Genomic DNA, 23,368 nt, shown 5'->3' with positions numbered 1-23,368 from the left:
ACGCAGCGACACGCCGACATTTCGGCCATAAACATTGATACCAGCTGAACGATTTATCACAAATTGGTAGGCAAATTGGAGAAGCTCTGAACAAAGGACAAAAAGTTCTTTGTAGTGGAGGTCGTTAGAGCCCGTGCAAAGGCTGGATAGGATAAACATCTCAGTCTTAACGACCTGTCAGTTTGTATAAAACTGGCCCAAAAAGACGTCTATAAGAATGTCTATGGACGCTATTAGCAAACCCGCAGAGATGTCAGGCGGATGAATCGCCTTGTAAACTGCTGAGGAAATGGTCGATGTCTAAGTTGGATGAAACAAAATGGGCCCGTAGGCAAAGTACAAAAGTACACAAAAGTAATACAGTCCAACTGATGATGAAAATAGGCTTTACTATATGGTTTTGTACTCTTTTAGGATGCAGACTCGTGTACTGTAATCAAAAGTCCATTCCATTTATACGGAAGGAGGTTCACATCAAGCTGTATACAGGGTAATTACATTCGACTCAATGGCAGCAATGGGTGGGCGTTGTACGTAGGTTCTTGATATTTTCATTCAGACGAACGTTCGGTGAAAATTGGTTGATTACGACGATCTCTATTCCTCCGCGTCATTTACAATGATTGATAATGCCGTCCCTACGGGGAGAATTATTATTGCAGCAGGTTTGTTTGCCGACGGAACTGCCACTAAATGTAATTGCCTTTAACCTCCCACACATCTATTTGCCAATCATAGATTCCATCGGATTAATAGAGAAAACCACAGTAATCATTTTTATCGATTTCTAGTAGGCGTATATGCACGATGAAGTTGATATTTTGGACTGCTGTGGTGGATTTAGAGATTTATGAAATTGCTCCCCCCCAGAGAGCCAAGTAGGTCATAGTTTAACTTGGTGGCGCATTTATCAAAAGATTTCAGATGGGATGTTGGCATGTGACGCCATGTTGTTTGCTTGCACCAAAAGAGTCAATATTGTAACTGCGCATGTACATAATGTTATAGATACATGCCTGTAATGAAATATACACATCTAAATGTCCCTTTCAACGTCCGGGTTTAACCATACAATATGGCGGAAAGTAAACTATCTCCTGTCTGAAAATGTGTCGTTTGAATAATTCATTGAAAATGTATAGGGATGTCCCTGTGGCTCAATCGGTAGCACCCTCACAGTTGAGCTCCTGGTTCCAATACGTTGGTAACTGCAGCTGGTTCAAGTCCCGGGGTCAGGACATCTCAGTTGGGGCTGCACCCATCTTTCGGAAGGGACGTGAAATCAGAAGGACTAGCAACCCCACCTTGTAAAAAAATATCCTAACACTAAAACAACAAATCTACAATGAACTTGTGCTACTATGCACTACAAGGGTCTGAAGAAACGATGAACAAACTTTAGAACGTATACGTTCATCACTAAAGAAGTGCAAGATGACATGTATCCCATGCCTACCGAATTGTGCTATCCTTTGCTACAATCATTTACTAGCCCCGTATAATTCACACACTTCTCAACTCTTCCAGACAATCTTTTTGAAGACTGTGTGCTGTTAGAGTCAGTTCTATTTAATAATGTGTTGTACAATTTCCAACAGGAAATTGACTACGTCTTTATGACATGTTTTCCCGTCAGACAGACGCCGCTAGTTTACATGCACACATACAAAACAAAAGTGACGTTCGTTTACAACTTTAAAACCAAGCATAATTGATTGATTTGCTAGGAGTGCCGACACGATGTGTAATTATGCAATATAGGTATGCATTATTAATACCGCGGAAGGTGGCGTTTTGTCAATATGGAAGTTCACGATTCTAAGTACGCATGCGCAACGAAATGCATTGTGGGTGATATGTCAACGGTGAAGACCTTAACCCGTAAACAGTTGTTGTCTCGACCATTGTCTCGATTTGCATAACAATGACCCGATGTGTTTCGTTTATGTGTCTGGGGTCTTCAATTTTGACATTTTATCTATAATTCATTTCGCTGTACATGCGCACTTAGAATCGCGAACCTCCTTATAAAGTCGACAACACAGTCTTTAACCTTTAGCACACTGAAGTAGCCGTTTGGAACCCCATTATCTATTGGATTCAGACTTAGGTAGCAAGGAGAAGGTTAAACGCCTCGCAGTAATAACACAATCGTAAGTTACCAACATTAAAATCCCCGCCTTTTCCAATCGTTCACCAGGTCATTATACGGTTGGTGTTTATGCCCGGTCAGGAATGCACTCACCTATAATTCCTCTTCGGTGGTGGTATTGATTGGCTGAAATCCTAGGAGTACAGCTTAATAACCAGATGAAATGTTGCAGACCCCTAGGAGGACTCAGGGCGAGGGGCTACTGACAGAATGAGAGCGTCTAACCTTTATAACAGCGTAAACACACCATATTGCAATATGTCAGGATTAGCCTGGACACCATTTTCCTTACATGTTTCAACATCTCCTTTTTTCGAATCTTTTTTTTTCTTCGTTGGAAGAAATTTGGTGACGCCATTCGCAGCAATTGTTGAAGCTCTCTTCACCACAGTCAGCCAAGGCTTCTAAATCACCATAAGCGATTGAATCATTGCTTTGAAGTAAGGCCAAAAGGATGCCGAAAACAATCCAATCTACGTTATGACTGACAGGGGAATCTAGCAGCATTACGTTGGAAAGATGTGTTGAAATATCACTACTTTCAACTGTAGGACTTCAGTACAGGAATTCGGCACTTGAAAATATAAGGCGTATTTTCGCCAGAAGTGGTCAATCGTTCTACTGGCGCCTAGAAGATCAATATCACATAATCAAATTACTACGTATCGATCCGCGGTGTTATAAGGCTGAACCAATCCCCTGTTGGAGCACGCTGTGCGGGAAACTGTTCCCAAACCACTGCCTCCGCGCCTTTTGACTCGGTTGTTACTTAGGCAGGTATCGATGGCCCAGCCAAGTGGATGTAATTAACGATTTGAAAACAATCCGGATACACAAGGGGCGTTACAAGATATCCTATCAGGGGTCGTCTGTAAATTCTTGCGATATACACAAGATATTTATTAAACAATCCGGATACACAATGGGCGTTACAAGATATCCTTGCAGGGGTCGTCTGTAAATTCTGTCGATATACACAAGATATTTATAAAACAATCCGGATACACAAGGGGCGTTACAAGATATCCTTTCAGGGGTCGTCTGTAAATTCTTGCGATATACACAAGATATTTATTAAACAATCCGGATACACAAGGGGCGTTACAAGATATCATTTCAGGGGTCGTCTGTAAATTCCTCCGATTCCCGCAAGATATCTATTAGGTACAGCTTTCATAGTAATTTCAACCTGGCATACTGTGATTGCAGAAATGTTCGCGGTGGTTTTATGTTCGCGGTTTTCGCGGCGACCGTTTCACCGCGGACTTAAAACTACCGCAAACAATTTTTTCCAGTATTGTAGCAGTATGTGACTATAGCGCTGCCACAAACTTAAAACCACCGCGAACTTAAAATGCATTTACAGTATTGTATGTTGTTTGATTGACAAAACTACAAGATATTCGAATATTGGTTACAATATTTCAAGAAGACGTAGAGGTTTTTATACAATACATTCACTGATGCCATCACACAGGTATACACCTGCATGCACACCTGCACATATCTATTTTATCTATTTGACTTCACAGATTAAAATCTGTGAGGAGCCGGCAACAGAAACCTAGTTTCTCTACAAGGCCGATTCCTCAGCAAATACATAATGAAAGAAACAGTAGATATAGGAAAAACTTATCTAAATAATACTACTGATAAATACAAAGAGGTAAAGATTAAATAACATAAATAGTGGAAGTCCATTCTGTCCAAATGAAATTGAAGATGAACAACACTTTATCCTAGATTGTCCACGATATCATGATAAACGCTCAACGCTGTTCAACCTTCTTTCCGCTTGCTCAACAAAATTTGATACATTCCATTCTATAGATAAATTCAAACACATTCTAGAAGGAGACAACCCTTACTACATACAAATAGGTGAATATATCAAAGAGTGTTTAGATATTAGAACTATTAGTGTAAGTGATGCGTTTAACTCGATATGTTGAAGTATTCATATACTTGTACGTAGGTAAATCTTTTTGTATACCATTGTTTGTTGTTTGCACGTGTAGTTGCACAAGACCTTTCGAAAGTCGCTGTACTTTTGTTGTGTCAATAAAGATTTCTGTATTAGTCTTCGCGCATCTGATTAAGAACAGATAGCAAAACGATCATCATCAATATTAGTTGGCCCCTCCCCAGTTCCTATGGCAATGTGGCCGATACGAAAACTGCTGCAAAAAGTGCCCTTGATGTATCTTGGCTTGGCAGTGATGTGGAGTATCTCCTAAAGCTAAACTAGATGGGGTTTACAGATAAAGAGTCACTGACGTCTACACTGACACATGCTTTGTTGTTGCCTTAAGGTGCAGTGGAAGGACGGATGACGTCAAGGCGTTATCAGCCCCGTCCACGAGTCCGTAGATTAGGTGCGTCTGTGTAAGGTACGTTTCTCGGCAGAGTGGCTGCACATCAACAAGATAGGGCTGTTCAGGAAGGACGAATTGGTCGCATACAAGAGATATGTGTGCAGACTACTAACCTATGGATGACGTTTAGCATTTGTTCGTTCAGACCCTCGTGGCACATGGGCCAGCAAGTTTCTTCTTTGCTGTTCAAGGAGTTAAGTATATAAATGAATGAAAAAGACTCTTCTTACACAACCAAGAGATTTATTCCACCGACGTTTCGGTGACCGTCACCTTCTTCAAGGCAATTCTGACTGGTTTACATAGCAATGCAGCACCGGTGTTGCTGCTTATACATATTAATGGGAGAGATGCATTCCCAAACGCAAAGTATTTACATATGTACAATATTTAAAGTAAAGTATATATTTTTGCAGGGAGGGGTTGCTAGCCCTTTCCCTTGAGAGGGATCCCCATTTTACATCCCTTCCGAAAGACGGTGCAGCCCCAACCGAGATGTCCTGTCCCGGGGACTTGAACCGGGGTCTCCAAGTTACCAACTGAGGCTCCAGTCGGGACACATCCCTATATTGCTTACATTTCCAAGGAAATGGATCAAACGATATTATGAATATCGTGCTAATAGATAGATTTCTATGCCACCCAGAGCTGTCGACTTTCTTTAGATGATAGGAATAAAAGATGGGATAACCATAACGCTTCGAGCACTCACATTATTCACGTCTCGGTCTTTTATCTTACATGTGTGCTTTTGCATCATATTGTCACAAAACTGATCAATATCATCTCATTGACTAGGACTAGAATCGTCTTTTTAGTACGGTATCTACGGGTAATCGTGTCACCAATCATGAGACTTGTGTATATCTGGATAACTTAAATATATCTTCTACAATTTGATAGCTGGGTAACTATAATGAACAGCAAGGCTGATCGTTACATACTGGACGACTTTTGTATGTTCTAAAATTGTGTCTTTTTTGTTTCACTTAAAATGGCTTCTTAGCTGTCATTAAAACGTGACCCCATTTTAAAGCAGCTTTTCGTATTCCTTTTTTTGCTAAGTCGATGAAGGTTAACATCCAGATAATAAGATACGAACGGTAACAGTTAAGCAAGCCACTGGATAAACTTTTAAAAGTCTACTGTTTTTCGTCAGTGATTTAACAAACATCTGGATTTACCAGTTTTTATCTACTCCTGTAGTTTATTTGTCTCTTACCTTCTCTAGGACCGTGAAGCTAGTAGTCAATCGTCAATCATATTTTTCGCAGAAATACAATTTTCACAGCCAAGCTGACAGCTTAATGACCATATTTGTTAAACATGTCCCAGTATCAGTGGAAAACACGAGCACTTACGACGGACATGATTCATCTACTAACGAGAATAATGTGTTAGCCCGGTGGTAGAGACAAGCTCAACTGTCAGAAAACTCTATTAGGCACGTTTTCAGAATAAACGACACACTGCAACAAGAGATAATGTCCGCCTTTGATTGTAAAACTTATATTCGGTATGTGTAACTGTATATGTGTTTCTGAGATTGTAACCTTTTGCGATACAACTGACCTGTATTTATAGCTCTTTAGGGGTAGAAATGTAAGATGGAGATATTTCATCATTAAGTTAGAACTGGAATTTTTTGTCATATCTTGTTTGACTAAGGATGTATCATTATGATACTAACTAAAAGCAAAACTTGACATTTCGAAAAAACAACATTGGGATGCTTTCGTATTTCGTCGGGCTCCAAACTTTTGCCATCAAGAAGTCCGTTAAAAAAAGGGTGCTTCAATTCCACCCGGGAGTAAACGCATGCGCAATCGTCGTTACAAGAAGAACATCGCTTAGAACCACGAGGGACTCTTGTGGGATTGAAAATCCATGTTAACCACAAACTAGCGGTTACTGAAGGATATAATTCCGATTCTCTTCTATTCCCCCGTTTCTGTCATCATTGATTTCCCCCCCTGTGGAGTCATGGGGAGTGGACTTGCCTCTTCTAGATGGACAGCGTTTTGACTGATCTGGGTCAAGCGGAAGTATTGAAATCACCATCAAATGGAGAATGGTATCAAGAAAGACGTGGCAATCAGTCAGTCGAATCTGTCATACGGAAGTTCGGAAATGATAGTGCGCTGTAATTTCATGGTTACCAGCGTTGAAATGATGTATTGAAAAATGACATGTTCAATGGCATCGCGTGTCCTGTTCTAACGATCTGACAGCAAGGAGGGAGGGGGGCCATCAGCAACCTCAAGCTAGGCAGAGTGGGGCAGCAGCTGGACGTGATGATCCTTTCCTGCCAAACCCGCTGCTTGATGTACACAATACGTAATAGGAAGCAACGGTCATGGCCTATCGTCCCTCTGGTTGGATAGCAGTTATCCAATCAAGTTATCAGCCAATCACATCTGGCAAGAGAGAATGGGCGTGATGTTCACCAGAAGTATTGTAAATCCGAACGTAATTAAACTGGTTAGATGATTCTTGCAGTTTATGTAAGGTGATATCGAAGCAAGCCGCTCTTTCCACAAGCAGCCGGATGAGAGAGTATACGTGGATATAGCAAAATTAAGCAATACCCTAGCTTTGAAAGAGAATGAGAAACTTAGTGGGTATGTCGTTGGAGGAAATCATTTGACGTCATTTTATTCTCGTGAAGTATCTTGAATAATTGGTTTGATCTCTCACACGACGGTTCATTAGGTATGCATGTCAAGTAAATATCAATACCCACTCTAATGAACGTAAAATGTGAGTCAATACCAAAGACAAATAGCAGCTGGACGTCCATTGGGACGGGTGTGGCTCCTGGGTTACTGTAGTTCTTGTTTCTTTCACTATAACTTTATGTTCACTGTTTTCACGGTCACCTCTGTACCGTGAACTTATCATCACCGTGAAAACAAAAACCTGTTGTCATTATTTATGATTCCTTCACACATCCGTTCTGTGAATCACTTGCCGCCACCTTGAAGTTAAAGTTCAGTTAAAATGCCAATTTTCTTTCCACCGTGAAATTTTGCTACCTTGAAGATAAAGTGAATTACAGAGTATTCAATTTACACTCGTGACCATCAATATTTTAAACAAATTAATCATCAATATCTTAAACAACCGACTATATTTTCATCAATCCAGATCAATGGAGTGCAACATGAAGTGGACTAAAAAATATCTTACTGGGTAAGATTAAAATTTCTAGGCCAAATCCATGTTAGTCCGGGTTAAAATGAAAAAAAAGGAAACTGCCCTATCCACATAAGCACTGAAACATCCCTATCGCATCAGGACATTGCGCAGTTTCCTCATTGAAAGGCGTTGTTTACAACTATTGACAACATGGTAACTAGCACTTATGCTAGGGTCACATTCCCAAGCCGGGGCCAGGCCGGGCTGTTTGAGAAAACGAAAAATAAAAAGTGAATATATCAAGAAAATACACAATTTATGGTTAGGAGTCATTTTCATGTTTTGTGTCTTTCTTTTGTCTTTTATAGCATATTTTTCGTTTCCGACAGGGCCCCGCTTTGGAAATGTGACCTAGGCATAAGTTGGGCCAGTTTACCAATTCTAAGCATGTCCGCATTACACCCGGATCTATCTACAAGGAGCTAATTGCATGTGACACAAATGAAACTCTAACTTCACACGTAATTGGAGAAAGATGGGAGAGCTGCCCAAGCCCTTTGGACAAGAGAAACACAGGCACGGATTTGTCCGGAAGTGACAAAGTTTCAGTTTCATTCTGACAATGAGAAAGATGCTGCCGTCGGCATAAGTGCACATGAGAAGAGATTCCATCAGGCGGAGGGAGAAAAATACCTTGGACTCAAATTGAAGCTCATGTTCTGAACATAAGGACGTGTGTTTATGTCCAGGAGGGATTTAAGCGTGTCTAGGAGTGAGTGGGGTGGTAAAGCAAAATAAATCTCTTCTAATTAGATACCGTAGTGCTTAGTTTGATTTGATTCGATGCAACCAGATGTTGATCCCACGTGCAAGCATATATGTACATGTAGCAAGATCAGGAAACTCTAATCAAACAGTGTGTTACAATGGTTTCAGCAGGAAACTGATCATGAAATATTGGATCTGTCACTCACATGTAAACGATTAGTGAGTTTCTAATACAAAAGTGCGTGGTAATCTCAGATGATAATTTTGTGGTCCTATTTTTTAAAAGATTTTTGTTTCACAAAAATCAGAGAAGTGTGTTTCTGTGAAATGTACAAATATTTATTCCACCTTGAAGCGACTTCTTGGTGCTTTTTATTCCATCGCAAATACGTTACTGTCATTCTGGCAGGTGAAGAAGGAACATTCTTGGCATGCTAGACAGGTCTGAATAATGGGTGTCTCAGAGGTTTCGGCAGCGGATTTTATCGGGCCGGTTCGGTGATGGAACAGAGCCCTCTCCTCCTGATCGAAAGGCATGGAAATGGCTCGAGTGCCGGTGACAAGGTGATCAATTACCCGTTAGATGAAAGCAGCTTCTCCTTTCCTGAGGTGGAAACGTCCCAAGGTGAAATTCATGGCAGCTTGCCTCTAAGGATCTCCTCAGACAGCTCCGAAGAGGCAGAAGCATGAAAATTGCTTCTTTACCCGTTTGGCAAGCCACCGATATTTAACAGCCTTTGTCCATGATAGACATGAATGTCGAATTTGCTTCAGCGCCCTCGGGCAATATTAATGTAACGTGAACATAAAGAACTTCATATCACAAAGTTTTCACAATGTCGGGATTGCCCTGAGAAGCATTCAAAATAATATTATAGCACCTTCTATAAACAGGTACAGATTGGGAATAGTGAAATCTGAATGGTTAATAACTATGAAAATTTTACATATCTAAAGTCCATAAATATGAACATTTACAATCTAACTATCCACAGACTGTTCAGTCGTTAGAAAGACAATGATTTTTACATAAACTGTGAATTTGATGTTGTTGGGCCGGGAAAGGTGACGACACCATGCTGATGTAAACGAGTCTAGGAAGACTAGTTCCAGATAATGGCAATCTAAAAAAACGCTAAATCAATAAAACTGGCCATCAATCGTGGCTAGCCTTTAGCTAATAGCTACCGGAGGTCGATGCCGCATTGAAAAGGTTTTATTGCAATCCTGTCCAGTTATGGATTCAAACAGCCATTATGCGGTCAACGACTTATACGTATTCCATCCCGGTCTCAATATTCTTGAAGGCACACATGTTAAGATTTCAAAATATGAAAAAAATCGTTACAAGTTCTTTAAAACCTTACGCCGGTCCGTTATACTTTTCAGTACCGCTCATGGATGCACATGTACGTACATGTTTGCGGTCGACGACTTATACGTATTCCAGGCTGGTCTCAATATTCTTGAAGGCACACATGTTAAGATTTCAAAATATGAAAAAAAATCGTTACAAGCTTCTTTAAAACCAACCTTACAGCGGTTTTCGATACTTTTCAATTCCGCATATGGATGCACATGTACATATATGCGGTCAACGACTTATACGTATCCCAGGCCGGTCTCATATTCTTGAAAGCACACATGTTAAGATTTCAAAATATGAAGAAAAAAATCGTTACAAGTTCTTTAAAGCCTCACACCGGTCCGTGATGCTTTTTAATACCGCTTATGGATGCACATGTACATGTTTGCGGGCAACAACTTATTCGTATCCCAGACTGCTCTCAATATAGTCTTAAAGAAACCCTTACGAGTTCAAAATATAATATTCGTTAAAAGCTTCTTTAAATCTCACACCGGTCCGTTATACTTTTCAGTACCGCTCATGGATGCACACGTACATGTTTGCGGCCAACGACTTATACGTATCCCAGACTGGTCTCAATATAGTCTTAAAGAAACCCTTACGACTTCAAAACATAATATTCGTTAAAAGCTTCTTTAAAACCTCACACCGGTCCGTTATACTTTTCCAACCCGCTTATAGATGCACATGTACATGTATGACGCGCAAGCTAGAAAGTGCACCATATGTACCTTTTTCAAACGTGCCTTGTAGCGATATTCTCCATATGTCTGATACTTTGGTTTGGGCTCTTGAGATTTAACGCACCCTCATTCTGGAAGTGGTATACATCTTTATCCAGTCTAGCTGATAGCATATTTTTCCTGGTGTCTGATAAATGAAATTTTTGTCACCAACTCTCACTCGTGCCTTCTAATGAGCAATTAACATGCTGGTAGGTCTCGTGATCTTAGAAAAAATGACATTTGGCTGTTCACAAAGAGCTTATGTTAAACAATGATATATTACTATGATGGTATCAACCAACAGCATGTACTATATACATTAATCACATAAGTCATCTTTCTATGCAATATCATACAAATTTGTATGTGAATTCAATGCAAACTGAATTTTTCTGCATTTGATGAATCAGATAATGTATCATAATACTTAGAAATATATCATAATATTCAGCAAGCTATCATGAAATGAACTTGATCATTGCGTGTTTATCCTTTATACAACAATACAACATCTGTCAATAGTAATGGAATTATTAAAACGTCATTTCAGATTAACTTCTGAATGTGATGCATGCCATTTCTCAATGGTTGACAGGGATTGGTCAGTATACTTGTATACTCTTAAGACAACAGATGTCAATGACTTAAGGAACTTCTCACCTTCTTGCATGTAGACAACCGATTTTGATAGTTTGAATGTCTGGTTCAACTGATGTCGTCGTGGCCACAGGCTGCTGTAAAGATGATAAAAGAGACAGATTTAGATAGTTTGAAGATTGATTCCTACAACAAAGCAAACAATGATCGTATGGAGCCACACATAGATCTATTCGAATGACATTCAACAATATGCAAAGGGCACTCACAAAAATATCTATAGGACACGCCAAAAATAGTAACTCAAGCAACTGGATAAAATTTTGAAACAGTCAAACGTTTCAGGGACAGCATCCGCTATCTTTCGTCAGTGACTAAAGATTTTTTTCAAAACGTTTCAAACATTGTATCCAGTTGCTTGAGTAACTATTACCGTTTCTTATTACCTTGATGTCTATCCTTCATCGACGTATCTATAAGACACTTCAATCTATTTTGCAACGAATCCATCCCATTTCTTCACTTATAAGTCATGTTAGGATAGTTCTACAAACTCTGAACTTTATGATTGATTACTAGAAATTGCTCATAGTTAAGTCGCTACAACGTCCTTGTAATTTCTACCTTCAATAGTCTGACTGCGAGAGGATGATCTTCGTAACCCCAGCTCAGTATTCACATCCATATGTATATCACATTGTCAACGAAGTAATCCGCCAATTCGTCTTTAATGGAATCAATAGAAACGTCCTGTAACTTCAGCCATGATCTTGAACTTGGCTTGGAATCAATGTCACGATGAAAGTTAACTTCGTTAAAACTGATCAAAGATACACGTCATGATGACGTAATAGCTAGCTACGCTTTAGCACTATGAACAGAGTACTGTGTCAAAGCTATGCCCTTATTCTAAAGCAAGAAAATAACAGCTCGCGAGACTTCGGAACTGTAGGCAAGAGTACAACTCCGTCTGGGAACCAATTAAAGGGACCGAGACAGCCTATCTTTGCAGTCAATATATTTCCGGCTGCTCTGTCCGCCAAGGTCATGAGATTTTCCAAATTGTTTTCGATGCAGTAAATCCTATAATTCGTCCGGGTTAAGTCCTGTACCGCTAGGTTGAGTGAGGGGATTTGAAGCTTTGCTTCTGCCTATGGATCACGTACACTTTTGTCTAGCCGAATGATACTTTCAGACTTGCGTGAAAGATGTAGGATCAATAATCGAAATGCTCGAAAAGTGGCTCATATGGATCCGCCTCCCGTTCATGTTCTTATTGATGTACTGTATTCAGCATCTTTTAAAAGCTCTGGAGAGGAATTGGCAAGGGCATTATAAGATTTGCTTGAATATGATCCTTTTATAAGTTTGATGTCCTTACGGACCATTCAACTCTAAAACTTTGGACAGGATCTGATGTAAATTGTGTCCTAATTATGCATGTTCAGATAGATTATGATACAATAAAATATGGTGTATATTGTGATATGCATTAAAAATGCAGCCTCATACATCAAATATTGTGATACGCATAAAACATGTAACCTGGGTTTCATCCTTGTTAGGTTCTGTAGTCAATCACGTATTTGTTCATGCCACGATGTTCTAATGTGGATGATATCCAGGCTATGAAATAATGGCATGGGAACGGTTTGTTTTTACCTCTGCCCATCATTATAGCTTAAGATCCCGTAGACCGAAATGTATGTGTAAAACTCAGCTTTGATGAGCGCCAGTGGGCACAATTAAGTATACTTACGGAGCTCGACACTACTACATGCAACAACCTGATTACCGGAACTGGGTCACTAGAATGGTAACAAATTGGATAATCAATATGTGGAAAAGAAAGAAGAAAGCACATGCCTATTTCAAACACTTACATGTAGTGGTGAAGTCTCTTATCTTAAAAATGATATCAATCGGACTCAATTTAAAACCGTTTGGCAGTATCTGAAAGCTTTCCAAAAATTCAAGCGGGTAACCACGAGTGTACCTTAATCTCGTTCGATATCGCGAGAATTTAGAACATATCGGTAAAGGTGTTCACGCTAGTGATTTCCCACTCAACAAAAAAGGTCTGAAAGCTTTCAAAAAAATCAGGTGGGTAACCACGACTCGAGTCTTTTGAAAATTCATGAAACGAAATTCTAATGATCAAATTGTACCGGTTGCTGCAATATCAAAAGCAACATGACAAGTCTATATGATTCTTGCCCACAGTCAGCCATCTGTGGATGTGTATTGGGGAATGCTGGGATGGTAACGATTCCACCACTGATTCTTGCCCACGGTCAGCCATCTGTGGGTGTGTGTTGTTGGATGTATATTGAGGAATGCTGGGATGGTATCATATCTCCTCTTGACGTTAGTATGGAGTTTTTGTGTCCATTTATCTAAGGATTATCTTGTATTTGCTCTACATTGCTCTAGGTCTTGTACATCACTGATGCGCAGTGCAGTCTCCCATTCCCGCATCTACTCACCATCGATCGAACAATACAAATGTCTTTCCCACCCCGAGGTCACATGTCAACCTTCAGTACCAGAGGTCAAGTCAAAGGTAATTTCCTGGACTCTGGATCGTTCAGAAGCAAATTAGGGGAATACAGTCAGGAAACAGGAAGAACTGTTGATAATTATTAGGCATCAGGCTTCACAGGACATCTATTTCACTAGCACATGGATAACTGCTGCCTGAGTTTTAAAGATGAATAACTAAGGTATGTGCGACAGCGGCAAATACACTTCTGATATTTTCAGTCCCAACGTTTCAATGTTTCCTTACTCCTTAACAGCTTCATCATGTTCCTCCATATCTCTACTCACGCACCATCCCTCTTGTTTTCATCTCATAATTTTGTGTTTTATTGTCTTACTCTCTTATCTCATCTTTCCCTCAATGGAGTACCATCGAAGATCTGACAACCAGTTTTCTTCACCCTTTTCGGTTTTCTGGTCTTCTTAAATGTTTCGCCTAGTGTCATGATTGTTTATTTTCTGATGTTATCCTCTCATCCTTTCCGTAGCCTTAAACCCTCTTCCTTCCTCCCTGGGCTGTCCCTTTTTACAAGTAGATTTTGTAAAAATATACTTGGTGTCCAAAGAAGCTCAAGTAACGTAGCATGAAGAGCGGAGCTGGGTATATTTCCAGTCGATCTAGATGTTTCAGTCCGCATATTCAAATACTGGCTACGACTCAGACAACTAGACATTTCCTCACATCCCCTCCAAGTAGACGCACTTCTGTCACAACAACATATACCTGTGAATAATCGTAGGAAAAACTGGACTCAACATGTAAAGGAGGTACTTGACAATTGTGGCTACTCATACATTTGGTATACCGACAACCCTAATATAGACGTTAGACAGACATGTGCAATGTTAAGAAGAAGATTAGAAGATATGTATATTCAAACATTCTTTCATAACCTGTTGAAAGATGAAGGAAAACTAAGATTTTACAAAAACGTAAAAACGATCTACGACATGGAAAATTATCTGTATCATAATGACTTTGACCAACGTGCGGCAATATGTAAGATAAGAATTAGCGCGCACCCATTAGAAATAGAGAAAGGGAGATACAAAAAGCTACCGGTCCAGGACAGAACATGTAAACAGTGCGCAACGAAAGCAGTGGAAAATGAAATACATTTTATATGCGAATGTCCCGAATTTGAAACCGAAAGAAACAGATTATTCACGAAAGTATCCGAAATCTCCAAAAACTTTTCTAAATTAAGAAATACACAGAAACTCATATTCCTTTTAAAATCTTCCAACCCACTCATCATTGAAAGTGTGGGACTTTTTATTTTCCACTGCTTTCAGAGAAGAAATCAAACCCCGCATTAGTACCGTAGATATAGAAACTTACTGTAGAATAGCAATATAGAATGATTTTGTATTCATGTATACCTTTGTTTTACCTTACATTTGTATTTCGACATTGTTGTCAACATGCAATTAGCCTACGGGCATGAATTTGCAATAAACTATTATTATTACTATTATATTTTTGGCTAGTCCCGATTACCGTGATACGTGGCCGTACCAAAGTTTTCTCTTCTTGCACTTACATACTTGAGAAATTTAGTTTTTCGTCCACAAAAGCTTTATAGCTTGGATACTACACGTACTACATGTACCTGCTTAGGAAATATAGTTTTTTTTCCTAAAAGCTTTTCTGCTTGGCACTATACTACAAGAACTATGCGTTTTTACTTGACAAATATATTTTTCCCCCTCAAAAGCTTTAAATTTCTGCTTGGCAGCTATCAGCCTCACAAGTTCAATGCCTACTCATAAAATCTACATTTTCCATCCAGAAACTACGCCACGGTCATTACCACAGACAATGTAATTCAATTACCGAGCACGCCTTACGACTGTGTTGTACATGCCGGTTTGAGATAGGAGATCCCATAGTAATCATAACCGCATACAAGAGGGATGACTGGGCCCCAGGCAGTGCATGGGGATACCATGGCTCTCTCAGCCGGTATAATCCTACTGGTAGTTCTACAGGCAAAACTACAGACTGGGAGTATTAACAGTAGTCCAGGTGGGACCCGATAAGACACGATACGTCTACTAATGACCAGAGGTCATGAACTGTTGACAGGTGTCCCGGATGTTGGAAATAAATGGTGTTTTTTTTTTTAAATAGAGGAACACATTAATCTACCAATGTCTTGGACTCAATAGGAACGACTAAAATGGGATTGGACAAGATTATTTTCTGGGCAAAAGATAAAATAGTCTTAGTCCAATGACTAAATATATCCCTTTATATGACAACTAACGTTAGGTGTTTTGTATCTAACTACAAGTTACATACAAACATATTTGTATTGACCCACCTTGGCAACTACTAATAGCACTTATAATCTACAGAACACAGGTCCACAGAACAGCTTATCATCGTCATCACTGGCTTACTACTCCTGCCATCCAAAGTACATAAGTTTATATATGCAAGCTAGTTACATATGACTCAGGCTTACCGCCCCCCTCCCCCTACACATAGTACTTTGAAATTCCCGCCAACAAAAAGTATCGCTACATGACTGACAAAGACACTCAAAGAGAGTTGTTAAAACCTTCTACCACCACAAGAGCTGTAGGTAATTACTAACCTGACCTTCCATCGCTCTCGGTAGATGTTTGATTGGTTCTTTATATTAGGAAACCGAACCCTTCAGCCTCAATTTAGTAATGGCGATCAATGGAGGTCATCAGGCGGAGAGGTCATAGGTCATAGGTCAGATAACCCTTCCCGCATACCCACATAATAAATGCATGATAAAAGCCATTTTGATATGACCGGTAATGACTATTTATAGTTTTATGCATGGTGTCTGAAATGTAGACGTAACAAGATAGTTCGTTTCCTTAAGTACTACATTTCACAGTTCTGAAAGAGAGGTTTCTGCATTATTTTAAATTGATGATGATGATGATGGCAGCTTCTTCGCTCTCGAAGATTACTGGGAAGGTTGTCCTCCTCTGCATGCTCTTCTGTGGCTGTGTAGCCCAATCCTGGATCCGCATACTCTGCTGCAGGCCGGGCATGTGAAGCCCTGTGTAGGTGCATTCCACTCAAATATGTGAAATCATGTTATTGCTGGTCCCTACATCCTGACTACTTTCACATTTTTACTTACGTATGAAATATCAGAGATAAAGAGGCAACCAAAGGGACTGATCCGATTTGACATACTAGAACAAGCTCCCTGAAAGATTTAACTGACACCCTGGCCCGTTCAAAAACTGGTACGTAATATTCCATATACTATTCACCTTTTATAGAGACCTACATGTAAGTCAGCTCTGATCTACCCACGCTTTCCGCAAAATTTGAAAATATTTCAAGCGTCAAATATCGTTTTCATGAAATGAATTTCATTGATCTGTTTTTATGAGGTTAAGAAGGCCGTGGCGTACGCTTGTTTGATTCTCTCAGTCGAGGGGCACGTAACTAAAGTTTATTTTTTCATCAGAGGGGATATAAGTCTAAAGCTGTCTTAAGTACGGGAATATAACCTACCCAACGGTATGATAGGTTAACGTTTCAATTTCTTGGTCATTTAAGCAAGTGTTAGGCCTGTAGAACTCCTTTCCTCGAGCATGAGCAAACTATGGTATTCATGTCATGTATGAGATTGCAGCAGTGTATTTCAGAGCCCACAAAGTTCAAAGTGTTTTTCTGACCATCGTTGTATAGAAGTTGGGGACTGCTGTGGGGGTGGTAATTCATATAAGATCGATTCTTGGCGTGTAAGAAAGCCACCGCGAAGATCGACAGCGTTTTAGACGTAAAGTGATATGTTTGAATAATCAGGTCCAGCTGTGAGTGACCTGTTTGACCCAGGGGTCGAAGGTGGGTTATTCCATATTCACTGCGACGTTACGGTCTTCATTTGGGTCTTGGGAACTGGCAGGCGTTGACTGAAAATAGGTATCAAATGTAGGGTGAGGCATCATCCACAGTTGACGTATGGTTTTCGCCAGGTAGGCTCTACACAGGCTAGTTTTACCCCATCTTGAGATTATATGAGACAATCTTGAGATCTTTGAAAAGGTCTTAATATTTCTCCAGGATGTTTCAAAGTATCTCAAGATTTTTTCATTGCATCTCAAGATGCTTTGAAAAATCTCAAGATACAAGAAGAAGAAGTATTTCACAAAATATTGGATGTGCACCTTTAAGCTGTGAACGGTCAGAAGCATTAGTCCAAAGAGCTCGGCTCATTCCAATATTAATCTGCTCGCTGTTGCCATACTTATGCACATTCTTGGGGGATTTTCTGTCAACAAGATGCCGCGGGTGTCAGGCATGCTGTTTGATGCCTTCGCCCAAGGGCACACGATTTCATATATCTTTCTTATCAGTCGGGATGAACGTCTAAAGCCGTGTTAAGGTCGGGAGTGAAACGCACGATAGTTCAAAGCATCAATTGCTTGATCACTGAAGGCCCAAAGTCAAGCCTACACAACTCGAAGCCTCAAACATGATCTCCAATAAGCTAAGTTCACGGTTGCTACTACGCATGTGAAGTGTCAAAGGTGAAGGTCCCCGGCTTGTAAAAGTTCTCGTCTCGATATTGTCTCGATTTGCATAACAGCGTCCAAACGGGTTTTGTTTACGTCTTCGGGGCCTTCACCTTTGACACTGCACATGCGTAGTAGCACTGCACATGCGTAGTAACATGTAGTAGCAAACGTGAACAAGCTTATGGCCGTCGACAACTTCAAATTTCCAAAGAGATTGTTTCGTGGCCTGTCTTGTGTTTACATGTAGCCAATCGTAGCGTCAAGTTAGCAGATACTGATTGGGAAAGTTCTGTGAGACCCTGATTAACTTGGACAGACGTATAATGATATTCCGTTGTTTTGACTCCACCAATGATCTAACAAACGCACAGACAGACATTATAGGTCATAAACCACAAGGCAATGTATTAGATTCCTGTACAGCCTAATGAATTTAACTGCTTGTACGTGAATGTGCTAAGCAAAATTAGCACAAGGTTATGTTAAGGTATAATGCAGCATGGTGTGCGTTGTGAACAGCAGAATAAGCACCTAACCCCCGAAGGAAATAGGTATGTGATTTCTGCATACATTTCTATGCTATGTGTCTATACTTTTGCTGGTTGTTAATTTATGATAAAATTGTATAAGCTTGAGGATTCCTGGAGTTCAACATGAGAGGCACCACTGGACGATCCCTGATTTCTAGATCTGGTCGTGTACAAGAAAACAACTCGACAGTTAACTATCTTGTCGTCCAAGATGTGAGGCAGTCTGTCGGATTGGGATTATTATGAAGTGAACATACCCATAGTGCAGTTCGAAATGACTGATATCACGGCCACGTCTAATGCGTCATTGGGAGAATGGACGTCATTTTCACCCCCCCCCCCCAATAACTCTTCATCACGACTTGTTTTTAATTTCTTTTTTTTCTGTTTCATTAATAATGATGAGAGAGTTCTTTGATGAAGGAGCCAGGGTCTTTCGTGTCGAAAGCTTCACATTTCTGTTCAGCGTTCTAAGTCTCATACTTAGGAAATATTGAAAATTCCATATCTGTACAGTCATATCTGACGGCAAAGAAGAAGAATTGGAATTCTGATATTCTTGTGCAACAGATGCCGCGAGCAAGAAGGATCTCTGCACACAGGGAAAATGATGTCATGACACTGTCTCGCGAGATTTATATTCTATGAACCAGTGTAAGACAGAGCTCTCCATCAACGGTTCGGCGTCCTTGGTTAGCCTTGTCTGTTTCATAAAACGCATTTTTGCTTGTTTTATGCGTTGATGAAGGCTAGATATCCAGGTAGTAAGATACGCCAAAAATAGTTACTCAAGCAACTGGATAAAATGTTGAAACAGTCAGACGTTTCAGGCAGCATCCGCTGTCTTTCGTCAGTGACTAACGACAGGAAACCAGATTTATACCAAAACTCTGAATAGATATGTTAATTAGGTTAAGACAATCTAGGATGGAGGAGAAGAAGGAGGGAAAAGCCTGGGGGAAGAAGGAGACATCATAAGTGTAGCAATGAAGAGGCTTAAGGAGCAGCAGTGGGGCAGGGTGGAGACGTCCTCCCTGCCCCCTCCCCCCTCCTCCTATCCTGAGGGCGTACCAGAGTACGAGGGACGAAACGTCCATTAAAGGAGGACCTCTGGCTGAAGATCACAGTTGACTCCTTGGTGCTGAAAAGCACGTCATGTGGCACGAGCTACCTGGCAGGTGAGAATTATCTCATTCTGTGTTTCGTCAACAGAAAAGATCAGAGAGACGTCGACAACTTGTAAACCTATCTTAGATTACTTGTCTGTTTTGAACAGCGCTGCTTGAGGAAGAATGTGAAAGAAAATCCAGGTTCTTTTTTTATTTTTGCTTTTAACCTAGTAGGGTAAACCAGCGTCTTGAAAGGACGTGGATCAAATTGTCATTACAACAATGGTCTAGGAAATCAGACACATTACAGCACATTGCCACCCTTTGCAGATTAATACGAATCATAGATTTGCTACTAAAGCATGCAAAATTTTATCCCATTTTCTATAAGTTTAGTAAGGATATGACTGTTTCACAGAAGACTTAGGCATCGTCCCAAGGGGAAAATACAGTGAATCTATTCCGTGATGCAAGTCACGTACGGGAACAGAGATCACATGGCCTATGACTTGGCTGGTGCCAAAAGTCTCGGCAACAGCCCTGTTGTCACGATCTAGCTCCAGGCGATGCCATTACTTGGAATCCTGATGGGGGCGTGCGAGTCGAGATAAGGACGGCGCCTATACTTCAACAGGGCCTACTTAGTACTTTTCCATCTTCCTGGTAATGCCTGGCAGCACTCAACCCCTCTCGAGTGTGTGTCGAGAAAAGTTTCTGGTTCGCAACATGTAACCAAGTAGCTGGCTTGAAGCCACAGCGTGAAAAGGGTGTTGGCTGACGATCTCAAACAAAGCCTCTTTGACTCCACGGGCTAGTGTGTGCTGTTGTACGGATCTAAGGCCTGGACGGTGGCGTTGTAATCTCTACCAGACTAACTACGCCGGCTATAGGGAGAATATTTGCCAGGGTTCTATTGAAACGGGCGAAATGTGATCTTCACCGTGGACTGACTCTACTGCCTAATTGTTCCTATTTCTGCCGAATTCTACGATTCATACGCCCATAAGAGGGCCTGGTGGAGGCTACTGGTGTTGCAGGACGTGAGAATGCTGGATGGGGTGTTTACCAGAATGTTCAGGAAAGCTATGACTGTGTCGTGAGAGGACCATATGAGGAATACAGAACTCTACAGCAACCTCTCTAGACTCACTGATAAATTCAGGCAAAGGCGTGTAGATCTAGAGTTCTCTGGCCACTGCGTGTGGCACCCTGAACTGGTAGCATGTGAGCTAGTCCTGAGGGAACCAATCCAGAACAAAAGACACCCAGGCAGACGACGAACTATAGATATCGGGCTCAGAAGACTGAGCAGTACAACAAAACTAAGATCACTGATGGAGGACAGGGAAGAGGGGTTAAGAGGGATCCAGCAGGCTTCCTGAGCAGGCATCTGGTGTATGTCCTCCACTGACTGACTTACCAACTACTCTACAACTACAAACTACACTCTCAGTCAAGCACTAGCAATCCGCTACATTCACTAGCAACAGAATCTAATCCATATCGTCGCCTTTTGTGATATGCAATGTGTCTGTATTGTTAGCTCCAGCACCGACACTTTCAATGCTTGATACTCATGAACTAGCCAGGTAATGCGCTATATTTTCCCGTCTTCAAACTCTTTACCCAGTGAAAACACGTCCAAACAATACTAATTCTACTAAAGAAGATAATCCTCAGAGCTTTACCAAGTAATATACACAGTTATCTCTAATCCCCTCCCTACGTCTAGTATGAATAGTCGTACCGTTAATCGTACATAGATAGCGTTTCGAACGTGGGCGTCAACCGACAACGAAATCCCTCATATTTGATATGCTTTTCCTTGAAAATCCCTTTAGCGCTACCACATTACGTTGGAAGTGGTAAAAATTCTAAGAAAACCCTAAGACAGTCAATAATATCGCCTCACTGGCTCACAGTCGATGAGCACATGTTTAGAAAAGATAACAGAAAGTCTCTGGATTTCTTTTAAACACTGTAGATTCACACAACTGTGTTGGTATAAGGCTGAGTAAGGATCTGATACTCTATGGTTCTTGGTGAGTCAGCTCATGAATACAAATTGGATAATTGCATCTGGTTAATTACTTCCAGTCCTTTGCAAGCCGGGAAGATAATTACCGCTACTTTTCTGAGGGGATTAGTGTAGGAAGGAAGTCGCAGGTTGGTGATTTAGTTTTAAGAACTTTCTCTCCAAGCAGAGGAGTGGTTCCGGCTGTTTTTGACGTGTTTTTAGGCGTTTTTGTCGGGCTGTCCACTTTGTCATTTTTGTTTTTGTTTAGAGAGACAAAAGAAAGAACTTAACGGACAATTTTCAAACAATCCAGAGATGATGTCGTCAGTCAATGGCCCTCTTATAAAGTGTATTTTGCCATTTTATTGCTGAAAATGATTATTTTAAAACTGGCAAGTTTGAGTTTAATCCAACCATGGCTGAATTGCGAGGAGCGCACAATAGCAGGGCTAGATCGCTAGAGTCTGTAGCGACTGCCATTCGGCGCGTAGGTGACCTCAATACGACAATTGTCCCATGTGCGGCCATATGACTATACGTTTCGAACCACGCACACCGGGAAGGACCCCTAATCTTTTCGATAAGTGCGGTGGGTTTTTTAACGTGATCGAGGTGTGGCTCTCCTCAAACACGGCACCTCCATTTGATGCACTATCCGAGGGACGTCCTTAACCGAATCTAGGTACTCATTTACACCTAAGCGGAGTGAGGAAAGTCACGTGAAGTGCCTTTCCTAAGGGCACAACGTCAACGGGACAAATAAGGGAACCCCTGAATCGGATTCAGTACCTCTGGGTTCTGGGCCAAACACCCTGTCACTGAGCCACCGCGACGCCACAATGATTTTGCATCCAATATAACTTTGTCCGATGTGACCAAATGTCAATGAGACTATATTTAAATGTTGTGACATTTAGGAGGTTGTTGAGCTTATGCCTAACTTTTAGTGATCTTTCCGTCTCCCCTATATATATATATATCTCCTTGTACGGGTCGTTGATGCTTTGTCATTGTCACTGTATGTGGGTATGTGGAACATCCCACCTGTTCTATTTTAGGGTCCGCCTTTTTACCGAAATACACCGGAGTACACCGGAATACCCATAAAGGAGGGTAAAATTTACCGGAATACACTATACTCTGATGAGTAAATATCACGGTTTTCTGTATTTTTGCATGAGATGATATATTTATGGCTCAGGGAACAAGAAATCACTAGAAATTACTGATGCCGATCACGATCGGTGATTGCATCTTTGGAGTTTGGTCAATAACGAAACCACGCCCAGTCACGACCCGCGTATTCAGGAAACCCAGTAAAATCTTCGAAATGTTTATGGATGATTTACACCACAAGTGACAAAGACCAAAGACCGGTTTCAAACCTTCAAGGATTCTCTGTGTAGCACCCTAGGACTTCTTCAAAGGCGTAATTCAAACTTAACTCATGCATGATTAAGCCACGTCATTGTACAGTTGAAAGTAATTGACAAGACAAATGTAGAACATGCAAGAATATCATATCT

General features: G+C 40.7%; 1 protein-coding gene across 2 annotated transcripts in view; it reads right to left on the bottom strand.

Annotated features, from left to right (window-relative positions):
* LOC136420676 (uncharacterized) overlaps window positions 1-23,368 on the bottom strand; it is an 88,475-nt gene that overhangs the window by 55,279 nt on the left and 9,828 nt on the right. Inside the window, exons 1-2 of one of the 2 annotated variants that reach the window (XM_066407746.1) lie at window positions 16,269-16,364; window positions 11,188-11,261 (exon numbers count right to left, since the gene is read on the bottom strand). The gene's annotated coding sequence lies outside the window, so the exon portion shown is untranslated. Of the gene's footprint in view, window positions 1-11,187; window positions 11,262-16,268; window positions 16,365-23,368 lie in introns of those variants that run through there. The other variant, XM_066407745.1, reaches the window with a different exon arrangement.

The sequence above is a fragment of the Branchiostoma lanceolatum genome, chromosome 15 (assembly GCF_035083965.1).
Source record: "Branchiostoma lanceolatum isolate klBraLanc5 chromosome 15, klBraLanc5.hap2, whole genome shotgun sequence".
Taxonomy (NCBI): Eukaryota; Metazoa; Chordata; class Leptocardii; order Amphioxiformes; family Branchiostomatidae; genus Branchiostoma; species Branchiostoma lanceolatum.
The sequence above is the reverse complement of the archived record's forward strand: the minus strand, read 5'-3'. Positions and strand labels throughout refer to the sequence as shown.